Raw genomic sequence first — 24,573 nt, 5'->3', positions numbered from 1 at the left:
AAAAAAAAAAAAAAAAAAAAAACAAAAAAAAAAATGGAAAGAGTCTTAGTGACACTGACGACTATGGTTCCAGTAATCCTTAAGACACAGCTACATCCCTGTCCTCTCTGCGGTTTGATTATAAAAGCCAATGAATTCCCTCCCTTTTTGTCTGAGGTAGTGTGAGCTAGGTTTGAGTAACCTGATAACACACACACACACACACACACACACAAACACAAACACATACATAAATGTTTTCGCTGCAAATGTATGGGTGAAAGTCTGGAAGGATACTTATGATAATGGATTTTTGTCATTCTTTCTGGCTACCCATTCCATGAACTCCTTTTCTAAACTTTTGTAATCCTCCCATTCTTTATAAGTCTCAGTGAAAAGTCAGTTGCAATGGTTCAAGTACTTTATTATTAGAGCTTCAACTAGGGAAGTGGTAAGATAGACCCAAAGAATGGGATAGATCTGTGAGCATACTGAGAGGTAAATGCCAGAGCTTGATGTCTGAATGGACATGGGAGAGGATGTAATGAAAGCTGTCAAGGAAAACTTCCAAGTTTCTTGCTTCGGTGACTAAATGGTGATGCCATCATCTAAGACAGAGTGAAGAAATGCGCAATTCCAGTTGGTCTTTAGTTAAGTTCTGAGTACCCATGAGATTTGTAGATAGAGTTGGAAATGGCATTCACAGATTCCATGTAGAGCAGAAATGTAGGTGTACGAATCATCAGCATAAGATAATGCTAACTGAAATCATGAGATTGAAGAAGATCATCCAGGGAGAATATGAATGTGAGAAGAGCAGTGAAAAGAAAAAAATGGAATCCAGGGGAATATGTTAGGGATAGGCAAAGAAAATAAAAAGGATCTCATAAAAGAAATGGAGAGACAGCAGTCAGAGAGATTGAAGGAAAACAATAATATTCATTACATAGAAGCCAGAGGCATACAGGACCTCAAAAAGGACAACTTGGCCAACTACATAAAATTTGACAGAAAGATCAGATAAGAAAAGAATGAAAAATGTCTGTTGATTTTGCAATTCGAATGTACCCCCAAAGTACATAGTAAAGGTATTTCTGGGAGTGCTAGTCTGGAAACAGTCCCTTTTTAAAAATGTATTTAGGGATCTAGAATTTAAATGTATATAATGGAATCAAGAATACAATGTCAATACAATAAAAGTCTGTTCTGATTTGACCTGCCTGTCATTTTTCAAGTGATTAAGTTCTGATTCTGGATGAGGAAGGCAATATTTTACATCTTCTCTGTAGGCTCAGAAGCCATGGACCATGTTTCTTCACACAGCTGAAGGAATTACAGATGATCTACTCTTGAATATACACACACACTCTCTCCTCTGTTTTTATTACATTTTAAATAAGACTTTAAAAATGCTAACTTATCAGAAATACACTAGAGGAAAAAGAAACAGCATGGATGTAACCCCCTGCTAATGAGGCACTAATGCATAATTATTAATAATACACGTACTTCTCTCTACAGACGAATATTTATAAACACTGAAACAGTCTAGTTTGCAGTGAACTCTCATGTACAGATTGTTTTTCTCTTGTGGTTTGTCCTTTTTTTCTTATTGTAGTAATATTTAATGAATTTCACAGGCTCTGCTCATTTTCTGAAAATACTGAATGAACCTGTATACATAATATGTGCTGCCTGCAATGAGTATATAGATATAAGATATTAAGCTACATTAAACACACTACCATCAGTAAAAGTAGCCAGTTATCTCTATTTTAAATACTTAGCATTAAGCTAAAACATAATATGTTAAAACAAAATCGGTTGAATTAATAATTCCAACATACGAGTTTAGAGAGAAGATCAGAAGAATACAATTAAAGTAATTCAGATTAAACACTGATAAGGCCTGAGGAAGCCCATTAAATAGAATCCTTTTCTCAGCCCTAGTTCTGAACCAACTGAGAGCAAACAAGAGATAGGGATCAGAATATCAGTATTACCAACAAAGGCCAGTCCAAGTCAAAGGACATGGCTTAGGTGTGTGTCAGCAGTGGATGGAAGTAACTTCCTTCACTCTGTCCCATGCAGTGCTGAAATGCAGGCCTATCTGGCTATTAGGAAGATCAAGCATTGAAGGAAAGTATTCTCCAAAGACCACATCGTGTAAATGCTGTCATTTGTTCATCCAATTTCTATTTCAGAAAATTCACATGGAAAATCATACAGTGCAGAATGTAATCTGAGGGATGTTTTTGCTCAGTGTTAACCTTCCTTAGTCAGCAGCTGAATTTTAATTCAAGGAATTATGATTCTGGGCTCAAGCCCCATCCCTACAAATGAATCTATAGATTCATAGTCAATGCATATCTGTAGACTTACGATTGTATCTTGACAAGTAGAACCAAAGAGAAATGAAGTATATAGCTATGTGTTTATACGCACCCTGCAGTTGAGAGAAAGCAAAACAGACATGACTGAAGTCAGTTAATAATTATTTGTATTATTAGGGGGGATGGGAGTCACCTACTGATCAACTCTTTAGTTTCCATGGGGAGGAATTTTTCTCTTTCCCCACCCCTTTCTCCAACCCACAGAGGTACCATGAGTTACCTATATAGTGATTTTGGGAGAGGAATTGAGCATACAAAGCCTAGCCGCTTTTTCTCACTGTATGTGTGTATGTGTTTATATGCGTGTGCATATGTTCAACTGCTCATAGGAAGCACACATTCTGCATTGTATGAACAGCATTAATCATTCATTCAACAAGCCTTTACTGAGTATCTACTATATTCCAAACAGTAGACTAAGTCATAGAGATACAAAAATGAGCAATTAAAATTCCTGAATCCTTGGGCTTCCCTGGTGGCGCAGTGGTTGCGTGTCCGCCTGCCGATGCAGGGGAACCGGGTTCGCGCCCCGGTCTGGGAGGATCCCGCATGCCGCGGAGCGGCTGGGCCCGTGAGCCATGGCCGCTGAGCCTGCGCGTCCGGAGCCTGTGCTCCGCAACGGGAGAGGCCGCAGCAGAGGGAGGCCCGCATACCACAAAAAAAAAAAAAAAAAAAAAATTCCTGAATCCTAAGAAATAATGCCCCCTAAAAAAAGTTAAAAGATATAATGTACCAAATTTTATTCAAGAAATAATGCTACCAATAATCCAAATATATAAGAGAATTTGTGAAAAAAGTAGCTTGTCAGACTAGAGAGGTGTAAGGTTGGACCACTAAATAAGGAGTATTGAAATATACAGGTAGCCATCTGAGAAAAAGCAAACTTTTATCCATACCTCACACCTTAAGCCAAATTAAATTCCAAATGGATCAAAGATTTTCTAAATGTACAAAAATAAAATCTCAAAAGTTCTAGAAGAAGACATGGGGAAATTTTTTATAATCTTAGAATAGGAACGGTCTTTCTAATTATGACTCAAAACCTGAAAGCTCTGTTCTCATCTGAGGTTTGACTAGGGAAGGATCTGCTTGCAAACTCCCTCATGTGGTTGGCAGAATTCATGGCATCTTACTTTTTCAACACCAGCATCAGAGAGAGCAAGTCTCTGCTGCTTCTAGTCTCTGACCTCTAGACTGCCTTTTAAAGGAATCACCTGATTAGGTCAGGCCCACCCAAAGGGATAATCTCCCTTTTGATTAACTTAGAGTCAAGTGGTTAGTAACTTTAACTAGATCTGCAAAATCACTTCACTTCAGACATATTCTCTTGGTTTAAAGCAAGTCACAGGTTCTGCCCTCATTCAAGAAGAGGGAATTATACAAGGGCATTACTCGATAAGATCACCTTAGGGTGTGTGCCATATCTCCCTAACATATAAAGAGTTCCAAGAAGTCTATTTTTAAAAATCTAGTAGAAAAACTGGCAAAGAAAATGACCAGTTGAAATATACAAGTTCCAGACAAAATATACAAGTAGCCCTTAAACATGAAAAGGTGTTCAATCTCATACTTACTAAGAAAAATACCTTTTTTAAAAACCTATCATAACATCAAAAATATGAAACTGTTAGTATATTATCCATGAAGTAACATGCATTCTCAAGCATTGCTGACAAAGCATAAATCTGTCTAATACTTATGGAGAATAATTGGTAATTGGAAATATCTACAAATGCCATGTCCCCTTTGATTTAGAAATTTTACTTTAAAAATTTTATACTAAAAATCTATCAACATATATTTGAAATACATAGATTTCAGCAACACTTGTAAGAGCAAAAGATTGGAAACAACTCAGATATCAGATATCCAATAGAGGATGGGATAAATTAACTTTGATATATTCATATTCTGGAATAGTATGCAACTACGAAAAAGAATGAGGATGTATACCAAACACTGCTATGGAAAAAAACAACAACGTATAGAACAGTATATATAACAGCTATCTTTTGTGTAAAAAAAAAAAAAAAGAGAAAAATAAGAATATAATTTATATTTGCTTTCATATGTGTAAATAAATTCTGGAAGATATGGATTTATATATCGAGGGGATATATATCCATTTACATGTATACCTGGATGGATAGATAGTTGATAACAGATAGAATCTTTTACAGCTTATATCCTGTGGTTCTTTCTCTGATGCTATCTACTCATAGCCAAACCTCCAGTCTTAAATTCAATCAGAATTAAAGCTGTATTATTCCAACATTTAAGGTGGAAAAACTCCCATAATTCTGCAACAGTAAACCAGCTATTGATGAATCCATAATTACCCAAATTCACTATATTCATACTTCTTGTGCATTTTCTCCCTCTTCCTATTCTTCAAGGTGTTGTAGCAACCCAGTTCTACACCTGAAGGATACTAGTTATATACTTGATGGAACAAGAGTGGAAAGGGACCTTTGACCATTCCCTCCTGGTAGCTCAACAAATAATCACTTAACTGAAGTCTATAGAATTTTACAACCAGAAAATGCTTTTTAGACACCTGTAATTGTCTAAATTGATTTCAGAGAATATGGCAACTTGAACTCCTGTGTTTATCTCTGCTCCCTCAAACACCCTACTAAAATTACAAAAGAGGAATCAAAAGCTATGAAACCCACAAAGACAAAGAAAATGGAAAAGGAGACAAAAACAGAAGAGAGAGCTCTTTCTATCTCACTTGAGTATGAACAAGTGGTCATTCTCACAAAGCAGAAAAACCTGAAGCCTGAGCCTGTAGAGGGAAAAACTAACAAAAACCAACTTGCCACCAGAACCCCAGGAAAGCAAAGTTCAAGGCACCAGGAAAATTGGAAGGATAGTCTATATAAAGCTTTGTTCTTCAAAGTCTATGGACCAGTCACAAAGACCTCTCGAAAGCTTGTTAGAAATGCAGAATTCCAGGCCCCAATCCAAACCTACTGAATCAGGGCCTATACTTGAACGAGATTCCCAGGTGATTAGTAAACACATTAAAGTTTGAGATGCATTGATTTAAAAGGGGTTCAGTTCCCAGAACTACTCCTATATCCCACAGCGTCATGAAACTGCTCCCTCCCACCCCAGCAGAAGATAAGAGGTTTTTCTCCTCAGCAAGGTTGAACCCGAGAGCTCCCAGACTCAGGAACACTGACATAGCTGAAGAAAGGAGTGACATGACAAAGATCTGGGCCTCTGCTCCTATCTGCACCGTGAAAAACAAGGCCCACTGTTCCTTTAATCTGTTCAGCTCTCCAAGGTCTAGCAACAGGCTTCCATTCCCAAGTAGAACATTAGAAATTTCCAACTAGCCCAAGAGGGAAGACCTATACATAGTGACATACTAACATTTTGGAATTCCCAATAAAAGAGTCAGTTCATCACTTTATCATCTCTCCAGTAAAGAGATAAAGGATCAAGACACACAAATCTGATCCAAATCAAGAGAAGCAGGGCAGTGTTTTAAATAGTGTGCATTCTGTCTCTGAGATTAATCTCTGGCCCACCACCCATAGTAAAAATAGCAATTGCTCCAACCCATTGATAATGGCTGTCTATGACACTCAGGCAAGAAAAAAAGATATAATTTATTCACAGGTGTGGGAGGGGAGACAGTCATATAGGTGATAACTCTATACTACAAGTCTATATTTACTGAGAACCAGTTTGTACTTTCCCTATACTATCTCAATTCAGTCCTCACAATTGAGGTAAATACTACTATTATCCCTTTCCACAGATGAGGAATTTGAAAGTTAGAGGGATTAAGTAGACTAACAAATAAAATGTCAGACTGCATGTACACCTACCACTTTTGCTCCCTCCAGAAAAATCACTTATTTTTTTTTATTAGAGTAAAGTTGCTTTACAATATTGTGTTAGTTTATACTGTACAGCAAAGTGAATCAGCTATACGTATACACATATCCCCTCTTTTTTGGATTTACTTCTCATTTAGGTCACCACAGAGCACTGAGTAGAGTTCCCTGTGCTATACAGTAGGTTCTCAATAGTTATCTATAGATATGGATGGACCCAGAGACTGTCATACAGAGTGAAGTCAGAAAGAGAAAAATATCATATATTAACGCATATATGTGGAACCTGAAAAAATTGGTATAGACGATCTTATTTACAAAGCAAAAAATCACTTATATTAAGTGAGATAAGGTAATCAGGAAAGGTGGCAATATTTTTAGAAACTGGTAAATAAACCGAGAATGGTAAATGAGTTAGCAGACTCCACAACACTGACTCTTAAACTAGTAGTAAGGAAAGCAGTGAACCAACAAAATTTATAAAGCAGAATCCCTGCAATGATTGAGAATTAGAATTCCAGGTCCTTCTGTAAGTGAGGGTAAAGTGGGGAAAGTGACTAAAAATAAGAAGGATTGTCTGAAACTTTTTTTTAAGAAGCATTCAGATCCCTGCATCTCCTCCTCGACTCCTGCCCCTCTCTCATCTAGGAAAAATGATGAAATTCATTCTTGGGTGGGGGGAAGGGAACAGGGTTGGTAACAGGGTCCTTGATCTGGAGACACCAGGTCCAGTTAAGCACAGTACAGGAGTGCTGTACTTAAAATAGACTTATCTCCTTGGCTCTCAGAACACCGGAAGTCAGGCATTCGCCCTCCAGGCAGAACATTGTAGGTGTCTTTGTAACCCCACTAGAGTCTGACTAGTCCAAGAGGAAAGTCCTAAAGACACTGACACTAGAGGTTCTCCAGTAAACCAATCTCTCTCCAGGGAAGTAATAGTAACAAGCTGTGCTCATGGGCTTAGAACTGCCAAGTGACTTTAAATTAAATGCAATTACTCACTACAGGATTGGCAAAGCTCAGAATATGTCATAGTACCTAATATTGGCTAAAATATAGGGTAACAGACTCACTCATATACCATTCCCTCAGAATGTAAATTGGTGTATCCTCTTTGGAAAGCAATTTGACTATATATGTTTCACAGAAATTTAACCCTCAGGAATTTAACCCTCAGCAATTTCATTAGCAATTTACTTGCAAAAATACGAGGCTATATGTGCAAAGATGTTCACTGAAGCATTGTGTATCATAAAAACTGGGAGAAAAAAGTTAAATAATCATCAATTTAAAAAATGATTTAAGGACTTCCCTGGTGGTGCAGTGGTTAAGAATCCACCTGCCAATGCAGAAGACATGGGTTCGAGTCCTGGTCCAGGAAGATCCCACATGCTGTGAAGCAACTAAACCCATGTGCCACAACTACTGAGCCTGTGCTCTAGAGCCCATGAGCCACAACTACTGAGCCCACATGCCACAACTACTGAAGCCTTTGCACCCTAGAGCCTGTGCTCTGCAACAAGAGAAGCCACCGCAATAAGCCTGCACACCACAACAAAGAGTAGCCCCTACTCGCCGCAACTAGAGAAAGCCCACACGCAGCAATGAAGACCCAACACAGCCAAAAATAAATAAATAAATTTTAAAAAATGATTTAAGAAATTAGGTCATAAAATTCATAAAATGGAATACTATACAACCATTAAAAAGAATGAAGTAGATCTATATGTGTTGATATGGAATGATCTCCAAGGTAATATTGAAGAGTAAAAACAAATAATGTGCAGAAGAGTAAATATAATATACTACCATTTCTATTTAAAATATGTATATTTATATTTATACACACACCTATTTGTACAGACACACTCATATATCTATGCTTGTACTCAGAAAGAAAATGTTGAGTGCAATTCTGAAAATTGTTAACAATAGCAACGTCTGGAGAGAGGAATTGTGGGTCTAGGATGGGAGGAAGATGTTTTCTATTGTATACATGTGATTGATCTGTTTACCATATGTATGTATTTTCCCATTTAAAAAACAAACAAAATACTGAAACATATTTTTAGAAGTTGTATATCTTTATCTGAAGCATTAGCTATTATTAGAAATAAAATATTCCCAAATCTATATCCTTGACCTAGAATTCTCTAAGTCAAAATTCAACAAGTCTAAATCTAAGCTCCTGGTCTGGCCATCTCACCCACAACTACCACCACTATCAAACATGTTTCTGTTCCTAAACTGCCTGATTTGACCATACCTCATGTTGAGTCAGAAACCTGGAAGTTAACACAAGACTCCAACTTTTCCCTTACCTCCTACCTCCAGTCACCAAATGATATCAATTCTTCCTTCTAAATTGCTCACAATCTATACCGAACCGGCCATCCCCTCTACTTTAATTAACACAGTGATCATACCTCCTCCAGATTGCTCTAACATCCTTCTTACTAACTCTGCAGCCAGTATCTCTTGAATCCATATTCCACCCAACTGCCAAGCTGATCTCTCAATAGCCCCAATGTGATCAGCCATTTCCCTGCTTAAAATCCTTCAATAGTTCTTCATCTTCTTATCATATAACTGTGATCTGGCCCCTGCCTGCCTCATCTACCACCTCTCCGCTCTTTCTTTCCCTTACCCCTCAACAACACAAACCTGCCACTCCAAACACCTGCAGGCTCCGAATTTCAAAACGTGGAGCCCATGCTGTTCCCTCTTCCTGAAGTGCTTTTGTCCCCTCCTCTACTTAGCTCTCATTATTCCTTACTGTTGTTTCACTTGGTACCACTACTCTGATTATGAACCTCTTTATATTATCTCTTTTATTGTCTTATCTTTGAATTCTATCACAGTTCCAGGTACATAATGAGGTTTCAGTAAATATTTGTTGAATAAATGAAGCAAACCAGAAAAACCAGGTATCATTCTCATGAAGGTAATGACAACTCCTCCAGCCTAAAATAAGGTCTTCCTTGAAAACAGTGATTCTTCTCAATGCATTTTTTGATTCTTGTCGATGTAACTTGCTCTCCTAAGTTCCATCTTAAAAATACCTTTGGTGAATAATGTTTTCATGCTGTGTCTTAAAAATTAAAGCAACCACATACATAGAGAAGCCCACTGAGATGCACTAACAATGAGATATGAAAAAATTAGTTTAAATGGCTCAAGTAAGGAAGTAATGGTTTTCAACCAACTAAGGTGAATATAAATAAATTGTAAAATATTAAAGAACAGTTTACAGTCTACCTGTAGTTAATCCTTAAAACTGCTGCAATGTCATAAAAGAAAAACTCCAATTCATTTAACCTAGGAAAGATTATAGGTCATAGTAAACATGTTTGCTGAACAATGGAATCAAGAAAAGAAAATTCAAACTACATAAAGCCCTTAAGTGGAATGTAAAACATTCAAACTTCAACTCATTTTCCTGATGCCTAAATGTCCTGTACTTGCAAAAACACCTTGACAGTTTTCTTTTGTATACAAATTTTATTTACCTGAATTATTAATGCTGCTTTTGTTTGTGCCCATACCTTAATTTTTCTCTCTTCATTCACCTGTCATAAGTGTTTTGATTCACATTTCAGGAGATGATGAACAAAATATTTCTTTGGGAAACTGGGTAGTGTCACCAATGTTTTTGTATTGGTAAGAGATTATTCTGTTTTCCCAGTGTTTTTTTTTTTAATGAGCATTTCTCCTTTTTTATAAACTGTCAGGCACTGAAATTATACTTTAAACTGTATTTAATGGGTAAAAGACTTTAAAGTATGGATTGTGTGGCAGAAAATATGGTACACAGAGACTCTAGGAAGCAAGCAATTCACAATATGAAATACGTGCCTTCAGGAAAACTTCCTCAGGCTAATAATAGCAAACAGCAATTAGTATTGTTCATGAAAGTATTATTTTAGTTGTACAGCTAAAATCTTCAAGTTTACTAGCATGACCCCCACATAGCACACAATGTCTATGCTAAAACCTGTTTGATTTAGCCAGAAGTTTTGTTAAAGCAAAAGTGGATAGAAATACTCAAGGGTTGAGATAATAGCAAGACAAACTACTCGACTTTAATTGAAAAGGAAGGGGGTGATCTTTTAAAAGATCTTCAGATCTTTTAAAAAAATGTACTTGCAGTTTTCTGTTTCATTCTACAATAAACTAAAATGTAATTACTGAAAAGAAAGGGATAGCAAGTATGTCTTTTTGCAAAAGTTCCTTGCAACTCTAAGAAAGAACAATGCCTCACCAACTCCCACTGAAATCACAAAGATTTAGGAGACTGTATGTACAAACACCCTATGATTTCAAACAGACAAGCTCATTGGAAAGAAAAAAGTTTTTTGTCTTTTGATTTCTTTTAGAATGATAAAATGAAAAGGACAGCAATACATATTTTAAGCCCTGTGAATTCACAATGGGGCTTTAGAATAAAGAGGTAAAAACCTTTGAACTAACAAAGGTCCATCACCGTGCAATTTTTTTTCTCACAAGCACCTTGTAAAGGAAATTATGTTAGATGGAGGGACCAGCTGGCTTTTGCCACTGCACCTTTAGTAACAACCCATTTCCAGACTGCATCAATCCAGCAAAAATGGACCACATCACTGACTCCTCTTGGACCTCTCCTCTTATCACATAGAGTTGTTTTTAGTCCAATGCCCCAAGAAAGCATTCACTCACTGGCTCACATCTGAGTGTCTCTTTGAACTAGCCCAAAGCCTGAAGTGTACAGGCTGCATTAAGTTGATTAAAGTAGTCCCAGAGACTACCTAGGCTTTTACACTGCCCTTAGATTAAAGATTAAAAAAAAGCCCCCTTCTTCTGAGGAATTTTCAGTTTTGGTTGGGGAGGTAATTTGGTTGAGGCGTTGGGTTTTCTGAATTTTTTTTAATTTTCTGCTGGTTTCACTTTATTTGCTCTGTAATTTTCAGAGGTCAATAAAAACACAAAGGCTCTTATGTCAGAAAAAGAGAGGAGGCTTTTACTACCACAAATGATTTCTAACTACTCCTTTGTTCCCAAAAGACAGCAGTTACAGCTGCTGAAATTTCAGAAGCCATTACTGCATCCTGATAAAGCATGATCTTGGGCCTTAGAAAAAGAGTCTTACGTAAGTATCAGTAAGTTCCCTAAATGTAACTGGATGGAAATGACTTTTCAGTAAAATTCAAAATCTAAAGGAAAAACAGGAGGCCAAAAAAAATTAAATAGTCTATGTGTAAACCAACCACAAACACATGAAAGAATCAAGGAAATGAAATGGGACACAGCACAATCTGAGTATCTATTTTCTACCATATCAGGAAAAGGTAAAGCATAGTGGTTAAGAACATGGGTACAAGAGTTGAACTCCCAGGTTATTTAACTGGTTTCACCAATTTGTGTGACCTTGAGGAATTTACTCAACCTCAAAAGCTCAGTTTTCTTACCTATAAAAATAGGGATAATAATAGTATCTACCTCACTAGGCTATGAAAAAAGAGTTTAAAAGTATCAAGAATTTAGCACAATACCTAGCATATAGTACATGTACTCAATACATTTTAACAATTATTGTTATTCCATGTGAAATATATTCTGCTGTTCAACAAAGCAAATTTAGAAATTGCATACAGTATGGTTTGGGACTCTAGATTTAGTCCAAAAGATCTGTATTTTAGTTCTGGTTCTGCCATTTACTTGCTGTGTAATTACAAGCAAGTTTTGAAGCCTCAATATCTTCATCTGTAAAATGAAGGAGTTGTTACACCAGATTAGAGATTTGTGTGTCCAAACGTCTTCTCAACAGCACCACTCTATATGATCAAAACTGGATTACTGCTGCTTTTCCAAATCCTGTTCCATTTGGCCAAAAGTTTTATTTCTCTTTCCTAACCCCACATCTCTCAATAAATGTGCCCATTTCAGAAAATAGCATAGCCTTTCATCAAGCTATTCAAGACAAAAACCTTGAAATCATCCTTGATACCTCACTTTTTTTCATATCCCTTATCATATCCAACATCAATCCTATTGGCACCTACCCATAGTATATATCCAGAATTTTACTACTTCATCTTACATCTACAGTTGTCTTTCTAGTCCAGTTCACCATCATCTCTGGCATGGATTACTGTGATAGCCTCCTTCCTGTTGGATTGCTCCCTTACAATTATGAAATAGCCCTCTTATCTCTAATAATGCCTCTCAACTTACAGGTCTACTTTGTCTGATATCAGTAAGGCTATAACAGCTTTCCTTCACTTAGTGTTCTTAATCTTATCTTTCCCTATCCATTTACTTTTAACCTTTCTATGTCCTTGAATATTTGCATCCTTTATACTTTGTGAGCAGCATATAGTTGAGTTTGCATTTTTATCCAGTCTTACAATCTCACTCTTTTAATGGAGTATTTAGTTCATTTACTTACAATGCAATTACTGCTATAGTAGGTTTAAAGATATGACTTTACCATTTGTTTTCTATTTTACTCTGTTTTATATTCTTTTTATTCTCCTTTCTTTCATTTGTTGGATTAATCAAATATATTTTTCATCTTTTCCTCTGTTAATTGTTATACTATTTTTTTCATTCCTCTTGTATAGATTACATAGATCAGTGATCCCCAAACTTTTTGGCACCAGGGACAGGTTCGGTGGAAGACAATTTTTCCACGGACTGGGGTTGGGGGTGGGGAGATGGTTCAGGCAGTAATGTGAGCAACGGGGAGCAGCAGATGAAGCTTCGCTCGCTGGCCCACCACTCGCCTCCTGCTGTGCGGCCCAGTTCCTAACAGGCCATGGACCAGTACCGGTCTGCAGCCTGGGGGTTGGGGACCCCTGACATTGATTATATCATGCATACTTGAGTTATTACATTCTAGTATAAATTATTACTTTTATTACTTCCCAACACTGCTATAACCTTAGAATACTTTAATGCTATTTATCCTCTCCTGCTTTTTGCATTATTTTTATCATGCATTTAACTATACATCAACTTAAGACTCCAAAAGTCATTACTATTATTGTTCCATACAGTCAGTATTCATTTATACTTACCTACATATTTGCCCTTTCTTTTGTTCTTCATTCCCTCTTGAATTTATATACTTCTCTCTGAAGAACTCCCTTAACTATTTCTTTTGGTATAGGCCTAGTGGAAAAAAAAAAAATCCCTCCATTTTTATTTGTCAGAAAACTTCTTTATTTCACTTTAATTTTTCAAATATATTTTCACCAGGTATTGAATTCTAGCAGTTATTTTCTCTCAATGAGCAAGATGCCACCCCATTGCCTTCTGACTTCCATAGTCTCAGTTGAGAAGTCATATGTAAGTCTTATTGATGTTCCTATAAAAGTAATGTCATTCTCTGGCTGAATTTAAAACTTTCTCCACTTATTAGATTTTTAGAAGTTTTATAAATGCGATGCCAGGTATTGTTTTCATTGTATTTATACCACCTAAATCTATGGATTTGTGTCTTTAATAGTTTTAGAAAATTGTTATCCATTAACTCTATTACTTAAAGTCTATTCTCTCTTCCTCTCCTTCTGGGACTTCAATTATACGTCCTTTTCAGAATGTTCCGCATTGCTTTTACCTGTCTTTCCATTATTTTTCTCTCTGTGCTTATGCTTGGATATTTTCTATTAATCTGTTCTCTGATTAAAAACAAAAACCACAGAGCCTTCAGATCATGTTATCTTCCACCAGAAAGGCTTTCCTCTCTGAGATCAGCAAGGACAGCTAGTAGGGGAACTAATATTCTCAAGCCAATGAGGGACATAGCTGGATTGGGACTGTGATAGTTTTGGTAAAATTCAATCTAGTTATGCTTGACCCCAGATGGCTTTCTAGGGCTTTTAACTGTAAACTGGGAGGACTTTGATTTCCCAAATCTGAAAGACAGAGGGAGATTCAGTTCTACCCTTCAGAGGTTTACAGCTTAGTTCTTTATCTTCCTACTCCACACAGCTTCAAATGTGGCAAATGTCTTCAAGGGAAGATCAGTTATGTATCTGAGACTCCTTAAGTCTCCAATTTCATTATTCCAGCCCCCCAAAAGTCAAAATTTCTGCTGGCTTCTCTGTTTCACAGGAATGGTCTTCTGCCAAAGGTCAGGTCTAGATTTTTGACCTCCAGATGCACCCAGAGTTAGTAAATGTCCCAGATGAAAAGTACCTGTGAATCAATTCACCACTCCTTCTAGGGATTTCATCCCTTGTCTATTTTGTTTTGGAGCCTCCTCCCTGGAAGAGTCTTTGTTTCCTAAGCATTAAAAGACTATAAGATATTTCACTCTACTTTTCAGGAACTTTCAAACTAAGCTTTTTAATCTCCTGTGAAGCCTCAAAGTTCAGCAGGTGTCTTATGGGGAAAACTGGCCATGTATCTGTGATCCCTCCAGTCTTGAATTTTGTCACTCTGGCTCCACATAACCACTAAAACCTTTATTTCCCCAGAAGTAGCCTTCAGCCTGGGCCAAATTCTGATCCTTAGGCCATGCCCAGAATCATCAAATGCCCTCAGGGGGAAAATGGCTCCTGATCATCAGCTTCCCTCTTTGAAATTAGAGTCCATCTTGTCCTCATTCTTTCCATAGCTCTCTGGTGTTTTTTAAATTATGTTTTGAAATTTATCCAGATTTTTCTAATTATTTTCAGCAGGAACATTGTCTTGCAACAACCTATTGCATCATGCTCACAGGTGGAAAACTACCAAAAGCTCCTAACAGCCTTTGCTGCTTCCACTCTGGCCACACTGTATGCTATTGGCACACAGAAAGCCAGGATGATCCTTTTAAATCACAAATCAGATCATATCACACCCATTTCACTTATAATAAAATCCAAACTCCTTATCATGCCTTCAAAGACCTATGTGTTCTTGCCCTGATACTTCTCTGGCCTCATCTCTTAGCTTTCTTCTCCTTGTTCACTGTGCTCCAGAACACTGAACAGAATTTAACTACTAGATATATATTGTGGGTAGGTGTTCCTGCTCTTCTAGTTATTTTTCAAGCATGCTCACTGGAAATCTGTTTTTGTTCCCTGCCCCACTCTACCTCATAATAGAAGCTCTAGAAGCCCAGAGACTTTGTCTACTTTTTCAACCATTTTACTCCCAGCACCTGAAAGAGTGCCTGGCCATATCATAAGTGCTGGATGAATATTTACTTAATAAATGAATGAATGAAATTGAAGCTGCCTTGGCTGAAATGTGGCTGGGGTTCTGAAGTCCTGCCTAACAACCTCCTCTTACCGCCTATGATAGCCTAGATAATTGAGAATTAACTACATATTTTTTAATGAAAATTTAATTAAATTCTTATAGGAACCCTGAAACATGTCCAAAGCAAGGTGGGGTTTCAAGTATCACACGTTGAAAATCAAGTGGATCACGAAGATTCCTTCTAGTTCTAATAATCTAGTCAAAAATAACATGTTAGGAGAAAAGCTGAAGCTGAATATCCTAACAGGGCTACTTCACTGATAATTTTTTTAACAAGAAAAATATATGTCCTTTGATGCCATAATAATCAAGAAGCTGAATATTAAAGGCAAAAAGATCAACAACTATGTACTTACTTTGTAGCTCCTACTTATTTTCTGGTGAAACCTTTTCACTTTAGTGCCAGGTTTTGGGAATCCAATCAAAATTAATTCTAGGATTCCCTTTGAACAAAAAGGACACTCTTCTCCAGAATGCATTAGAGTCCATACAACTAGATATGCTTGTGGCAATTTCATGTGTGTAGCTTAAATTTTTGCAGTTTTGCAATCTGGGTTCATTAAAAGCTTAGGAACAGAGTTATAAAAATTTCATTTGCAGGTGAGAAGGAAAAAAATAAAGTGTTCCCACTGACCTATGCTCTACTTTCCCTGAAGATGAAAAAGGATTTTGTGTTTATGGAACTTCACAAAAGTAATGACTACACAAGGACCAAACAACTCTAGTCTCTGGAAAGAATTGCATTTCATCAAAAGAGGTCATTAGTAATCATTCACACAGACCTGGTATTTTCTTCCCACCTCTATAAAGTATCAATTTGCTCTCTCTCTCTGGGCAACTTCCCATTATTCCTCAAGACAAGATTTCCCTGAAGTACCAGCTCAGAAGGCACAAAGGTTGTTGGCTATACCTTTGGTACCTGTCCCTTTTCACTGTGATACATACCTTTCATGATTCCATTGCCCCAAGTAAGGCATGATTTGGCTTTATTTGCTTAAATAACATTAAAAGAATGAGTTATTATAAAGACAAAACTGAGCTAAAACTTAAAATGAACCATAAGTACCTTAGACTATGGAAAAATTATTTAGGGACAACTTAAATCCATGACCGGAAGGCAAATTCTTTTATGGGTAAGATAATGCAAATTTTCTCTGGTGTTATTCTTATCTCAACTTATTAGCATCATCAAATATTATTGTAACACACTCATAGGCCACGACTAATACTCTACATCTAAAAGAAAAGTTCAAGGTAATTTGAGATTTAGATTTACACAAATTCTACTTACTTTTCACAATTAACCTTGATGAGTTTAACTTCTAGGTATTCTTGCTAGATATAAGTAATTATCAAATAAAACACCTGAGAATTTTTCATGCTAGCAGAGCTAGATTTCTCAGAGACAAAGATGATTTCTCTTCACATTAGCCTTTAGGATTCAGATACTTAAAATGCTTCTTACTTCTGGGATCAGATCAAAGTTGAAAATACTTTTGTCTGTAGATTTTTAAGGATCATGATGACCAAATAAATAAAAACTGTTACTTTTCACTTCTGAGCCTTAGCGTATGATTCAGAAGCTTCAAATGGTAGCCAGCAGACCAAATCCAACATCTAGATGACTTTTATTTGACCCACACAGTGGGTTTTTTTTTAATTTGAATTCATTGCCAACACTTAAAAATCACGAAATGTCACTTTAAAAATCCACATGCCCAGCTTCTCTTGAAAAAGACTGTTATCGGCTATGCCTTGCACAGAGAATCAGCCTAAACGGTAAGTGGGGCTGACATCCAACAGGAACTCATTTGCCACGCCAGGTATATATCCACCAAAAGGAAGGAGTATCGTTTTAATTTGCACAAAGGTGCTATATAGTCTAGCAATGACTCTATCCTTGGGTCTTCACACACATACAGAAGCAATCACCTGGAAGATTTAGGCAAAGGATGTAAGTCTGAATTTACTACAGTACCCACCACTCATTATGACCCTCTTGCTTCACCATACTGCAAGACCTGCCTGGTTTCTTTGTAGACATCTGAGTTTACAGCTTTTGGTCAGCATCAAAAGGAAATAATACTTTTGATTTATTCATCTACATAACTTAAGTTTAGATTCACTTTGCAGAGGCAGGTTGTTCAGCTCCTGATACCAATGCAAAAACTTAGCAATTAGGCTTTACAATCATATAGACCTGGGTAGCTGTCTAACACTGGGAAAGTTATGGGACTTGCCTAAAATTTCCTTATCTGGAAAATTAGACTAATATTACCTACTTTGTAAGTTTGCAAATTAAAATGCAGATTAAATGAGATGACATGTAACATAATGCTTAGTGTATGTTAGGTATTTTTTAAGGTAATTTCATGTTAACTGCTGAAATAATACCCTCATCCTGACCCTGAAGCAGAAACCTTATCAGTTATTTCTGGAATCATGAATATTTGTTCAAACTTATTAGACTATAAAGCATAAAAGCATGAAGGTGGGGACCATGTCTACTTTTCGTCATTCTCTCCTCAACACTCTCACTCACACAGTAGGAAATTTAAACTTGTTAGTAGAACAGACGAATGAATGAAATTACTGTCCAGGCTGCAATGGGAACTGGGAAAAGAATAAGATCCTTCTTCTCCCTAATCCAGCCACACTTTCCAGCATGAATCAGGGGATACAGTTAAGATTCTATGCCAAATGAAAGATAAATGAAAGATGCACTTGAACAATGTAAACAAAATTAAACATTTACCTTGGGTTGACATAGGTTGCCTGGACAATTAAACTGCATAATATCATAAGGCATTAAATCCAAAACCAGGGAGGGTCCAACCACCACCACCACCAAAAAAAAAAGCATAAGGAGGCTATTAATGGAAGCACTAATTCAGGGCATGTGATCCAGAAACCCATTACAAAAGAGCTACAGACTGTTACTTCCCAAGTGGCCCCAGGAAAAATTTTAGGGTGATAGATGACTGGAAGATATATTTAAAGATAGGAATTTTGGGAGTCTACAGATGTCCTACAGGCAGTCAATAAAAGAATGGGCCAAAGGCAGAGTTCAATGACTCTTAAACACTATCTCCTCCTTAAAATAATAAAAACAAAAAGCTGGTACACCCAGAAGACTAACTTACTCAATTGTCCTCTGTCTGCAAAAATACACTGAGACTGGCAGGATTTTCTCAACAGGGAAAACAAGGTAGTTGACATCCTCTAGTTATCAACTTGAATCTAAAATGTAAAGGCAAGTGAAATTTGGTTTTCCAAACCTTTTTTTATGACCACCTATCAGTATCATTCACTATCCCACTTACTTTCCTTTGAAAACATGCAAGACTGATATACTTTAGTGATCTAGGTTCCTGATTTTATATTAGTACAACTGGAAAATGTGATGCTACCTCTCTGTGTGTAATGTAGCACAAAGGTATGCTCACTGAGGCATACAACCAGAATGTGTCAGTTCAGAGGGGGAAAAAAATCTCCTATCTCTGGCAAAATATTTTACACTAAAAACTATAGCTGTTCCAACACAAGACTTACTAAGTGATATACCCGGCGGGTGGCTTCACGTTGCAATAAATATCTTATTGTACAAGGTCTGTTTCGATCTACCCTCTTTTTAAAGGATAATGAATTTTTTAAGCTGTTCAAAAACTAGGCAATTTGTGATCATATATTCCTTAATATGGAAGGTTCCAGTGGCTTCACTATAATCACCTAGATCTTACGCTGTTAAAAAAAAAAATGAGTTAGATGCTGCTATTCTGATACATAAATGCTTTGTTTTTAAGGAAAGAAAAGAGATTATTCTATTTCTACCAGTGGAAGGGCTATGAGCAGAGCTGCCATTCGGTGACTCCTGTTACTTGAGTAGATGCCTGTAAAGGGCCAGGTGGTGTTTATGCAGATGACTGAGCAAGTTACAATGTGTTCTTCCTTTTGGATAAAACATTAGTGTATCAGATGTGACAAATCAGATGTTCATCTTCCGCACTTCTGCATTATTTTACATTGAGAATTAGATGATGTGCTGGCTTAGCTCTTTGCTTTTGTTTTGTTTTGTTTTTTCCCTTGAGAATAGTTCATAAATAAAGTTCTCTCTAAACTCTGCATAATCAAAGTCTCACAGAATAGCTAACTAGCTAGGTATTATGATAATTACAACTATCCCTGCATTGTACAAGAGAAAAAGCACATGTTACATCTGCGTAACAAAAAGCACCCCATTCATGCACCTAGAGCCTGTGCTCCACAACAAGAGAAGCCACCGCAATGAGAAGCCCGTGCACCATAACGAAGAGTAGCCCCTGCTAACCACAACTAGAGAAAGCCCACACACAGCAACGTAGACCCAACACAGCCAAAAATCAATCAATCAATCAATCCAGTGTCCAAGATTCTGAAGCATTTCCTCAAAGCCATTACCAGGAAAACAGGAGTTAACCGTAGGTATTTTATAAAACTCACATTGATTTCTTCTTTCAAAAGAATAAGGAGGGCTTCCCCGGCGGCACAGTGGTTGAGAATCCGCCTGCCAATGCAGGGGACACGGGTTCAATCCCTGGCCCGGGAAGATCCAACATGCCACGGAGCAACTAAGCTCATGTGCCACAACTACTGAGCCTGTGCTCTAGACCCCGTGAGCCACAACTACTGAGCCCGCGTGCCACGACTACTGAAGCCTGCTCGCCTAGAGCCCGTGCTCCACAATGAGGGAAGCCTCTGCAATGAGAAGCCCGCGCACCACAACGAAGAGTAGCCCCCGCTCACCGCAACTAGAGAAAGCCTGCGTGCAGCAACTAAGACCCAACACAGCCAAAAATAAATAAATAAATAAATAAATTTTAATAAAAAACAAAAACAAAACCCAATTTTTTTTAAAAAAAAAGAATAAGGAGAAACATCTCCCCCCTCAAAAAAGGCACACCATTCATATACTCTAAGAGCTAACTACATATTATTCATCCCTATGCTCTTGATGTCAGGGAAAAACATCATCTTCTCATCTTGACGTCTTGAGATGAAGCACCTGATGCTCCAATGTCCAACTAGGAAATCAACGTTTTCTGAGCACCAAAATGCAAGGCTCAAAACCATTCTCCACCATGCACAAAATAAATGTCTACCTCCAATCCAAAGGGATGCATGTCTTTTGTAGATTACATAAAAAATTTTAAATCAGAGTTCCAAACTAATTTTTCAATATACAGATAACTTTCCCACCTACAGAATTAACAGTAGCATTGCCCCCACTTAGCATTATCATGCTTTCAAACCACTCTAACCCCCCCCAGATACTCTCCACAACACTACTATTTTGTCCAAGAAAAGACAGTCAGAGATTCCCCACAGATTTCCAATAAGAACAACTGAAAAATTAAGCTGTTTTGTGTGGCTGCTATCTTTATTTTCAGAGCTCCTGTTATGAATTAAAATAGCACTCTGTTGCTAGTGAGAAACTAATAGAGTAAGGCAAGTGAATAGCTTAGGGGCTCTTAAAAGTTCTATTAATGCTCTTAATTCATGTATCCATACAACAAATATTGAATTTCTACCACATGCAGTTCAAGATAAGACCTTTTTCACCAGGAGACAAAGAGGGAGGAGTTATAAATGCCATAAGAGAAATATAAGTATACTAATGAAATTTCAGAGGGTAGGTGGAATCAGAGAAGAATTTATGGAAAGCATAATGTTTTTAGCTGAGCCCTGGAGAATGGATAGGCTCTGAGATATGAAGAGTGGGTAGAGAGAAGGTGAGGTAGGAGGAAGGGGTTGTGATTCAAGTGATGTATTGCTATTGTGTGGCCACTACTAATACTTTTATTATTTAAAGTAGTGATTAATATTGTTGATATATTTTATAAAATAAATTTGATATATTTTAAAATGTTGATTTATTATTAAAATGTTAATATATTAGCATTATATTTTAATATATATGTTAATATTTTAACATATTTTAATATATTTAATTTATTTTTACTAATAACTATTGATATAATTATTATTAAATGATAATAATTAATGTATTTAGTGATAATACCTATTACAATAGCTCCCATTTACAAAGCATTTTTCTTTATGCCATGCACTATTCTAAGATGTAGAGCCACTCAGTTAACTCTTACCACAATCATGTGAATTAAGTACTATTAGTATTCTCATTTTACAAATAGAAAGGTAAGAAAGATTAAGTAACTTGCCCAAAGTCACTACAAGAATGCAGAAGAGCTAGACTTTAACAATGTAGTCTGACTCCAGAGCCCATTCTCATATTGACTACGCTCTGCTACTGCAAGATTAAAGACCACAGGATCAAGTGATATAATACATTACAAATGCAGAATGTCATACTGTTCAGTTACTTTTTTACTTCTTTCTTTCATCCCCCCATCCTCCCATCCCCTGCCACATACAATCATCTTCAACATCCTGTCTCTTCTACTTTCTCAATATCTCTAATACACTCTCACTCCTCTTCCTACTGCCACTGACTTTAGGCTCTCTGCATCTCCTATCAGATTATTACTCGAGCTTCCCTTTTCCAATTCATTCTCTCTACCAGAAGTTATGGAATGTCGTAATAATTTGGGGGACAGGATATAAATAATTTGCTTCTGAGCACAGTTTAGGTTACAAGTTTGTAGAACACTTAACCATTGAGGGAGTTGAGTAAAAATAATATAATTTGCCAAAGTCACACAGCTAGTAAGTCCAAGAGACTGGACTTAAATCCAGGTCCATCCGATTCTCAAATCACTACTCCATCCGCTAGACCACTCTGCTATCGTTTTTTGGACCCCAACTGTGAATTCAACACTGAGGTAGACACATTACCTGCACTAAATTTAATTCTAATGGAGACTCCATGCAGAGTCTTCCCATAAAATCTCCTTTATAACCTTCCTTACAACACTTTTTATGAGTATGTTTTGTAATATCATTATTCATATACAATTGAATCTTCCCCTACTCTCTGCAATATCAGTTCCTTTAACTCAAGAAGGATAATACTCACCTTGATATCACCTCAAAACCTAGTAAAGTGTCTTAACACATGCCAGTCACTCAACAAATGATTCCTGAATAAGTAAACACACAGTGGTCTTGAATAATTCAGAAGCTGTTTCAGAATCATCATCATCAACATCACTCAATATTAGAGTACTGATAACGTTAGTGAGAAAATAGAGAGCACTGGAATAACTAACTTCCACCTTAGGTTACTGTATTAGTTTTCTATTGCTGTGTAACCAATTACCACAAATTTAGCTACTTAAAACCACCTATACTTATAAATCTCACAGTTTCCATGGGCAGGATTCCAGGCACAGCTTAACTGGTTCCTCTGCTCAGGATCTTATAAGGTTGCTGCCATCTAAGCCATGCTGTGTATTTTTCTTGAGTTCACGTGGTCACTGGCAGAATTCAGTTCCTTGTTATTGTAGGCCTGAGGTCCCCTCCTTCTTGCTGTCTGTCAGCTAAGGACCACTCAGCTTCTAGAGGCCCTGCAGTTCCTTGCCATGTGGCCTTCTCACAGTATAACAGCTTAATTCTTCAAGTCCAGCAGGAGAATCTCTCTCTCTCCAGAGTTAAAATTAAGTCCCATCTAATCAAGGGAGTTATTACCCATCACCTTTGCCATATAATGTAACCTAATTAAAGGAGTGACTATCTTATAGTCACAGGTCCCATTCATGCGCAAGAGGAGGGGCTTATACAGGGCACGTGCACCAGGAAATCTTGAAGGCTGTCTTAGAATTCTGCTGGCCACAGTGTATTCCCAGAAACAGATCACAGGACAAGGATTGATGTGAAAGTTATTTCTTACGAAGTTTCCCAAGAAAAAAAACGAGTAAAGCAATGGGGAAGTGGGCAGGGAAATTAAGGAAGCAAAGCAAGGATGCCAATATCCAACAATTCCCATAGGGGATACCTTTAGCTCAATTCCACAAGGGAGCTGTGCAGACAGTTTAGGTTATACCTAAAGATTATCCATATCAGAAGTGAGGGAGCTGGAGTATTACAGTCCTGTCTTTATTGGCCACTGGTATCAGGGCAGCTCCCTGAAGATGTAAATCCCGATGCTTTTTAGACGTCCACAGGCAAACTAGACACCCACAGCCTAAGAACAGCATTCTGACAAAGCAGTGCAGGCTCTGGCTGTCAGGAGTGGAAACCTCTGGGAGTCAACATGAACAAAATAGTAAAGGAATATGAGGAAATAGTAGTGGGACATTAACATCATCTGCTACATAAACTTTTGATAAAAGTTTTTAAATATCACAGTGAAAATTACATCATTTGGTTGTAAAAAATTTACATGAATGCAATCACTCATTTAATGAAATTATGTAGACTTCTGGTTTTGGCAAGTTGATAGGCTAAGTTAATATGGACCCCCCCCCACACACACACACTATAATCATATAGAAGTGCTGAATAAATCTGGAAAGAAGGAAGCTAGGAGAAAGCAATTCTTTAAACCTCTGTATGAAGGCTTGAGCTCACTCTCAATCTGAATATGCATGAAATCTACCAGAATCAGCACAGCAAGGGCTTTGAGAACTGAACTAAAGTGTAGACTACCATGAAAGGTGTGCAAGTGGTGAAAACCAGAACAGCACTACAAAGTCTTTAAAAACTAAACTGACATTAGAACTAAGCCCACAGAAACCAGGTCAGGACTTGAAGTCTAAATCTAATAGTGCTGGTTGCTTGCTAAAAAAAAAAAAAAAAAAAAAAGCCATTCTCCAGAAGATTTTAACTGAACCTGGAATCTCATAACACAGTATTCAAAAGGTCAAGAAGCAATCCAGAATTACTTGACATACAAAGAACTAGAAAAAGTTAAACAATTGAAAGGAAAGGGCAGTCAACAGATACCAACATTGAAATGACTCCCAAATGTTGGAATTATCAAACAAAACGAAACAAACAACAACAACACAGAAACTATGGTAGCTATTACAACCACACCCCATGAAGTAAGGGCAAACAATCTAGAAACAAATGGAATGATAGACATTCTCATGAAAGAAACAGAACCTACAGAAGAAGAATTAAAAGAAAATTCTATAGCTGAAAAATACAGTAACAGAAATTTT

Source organism: Physeter macrocephalus, chromosome 4 (assembly GCF_002837175.3).
Source record: "Physeter macrocephalus isolate SW-GA chromosome 4, ASM283717v5, whole genome shotgun sequence".
In the NCBI taxonomy this organism is placed as follows: Eukaryota; Metazoa; Chordata; class Mammalia; order Artiodactyla; family Physeteridae; genus Physeter; species Physeter macrocephalus.
Note: the sequence above shows the minus strand (reverse complement) of the source record.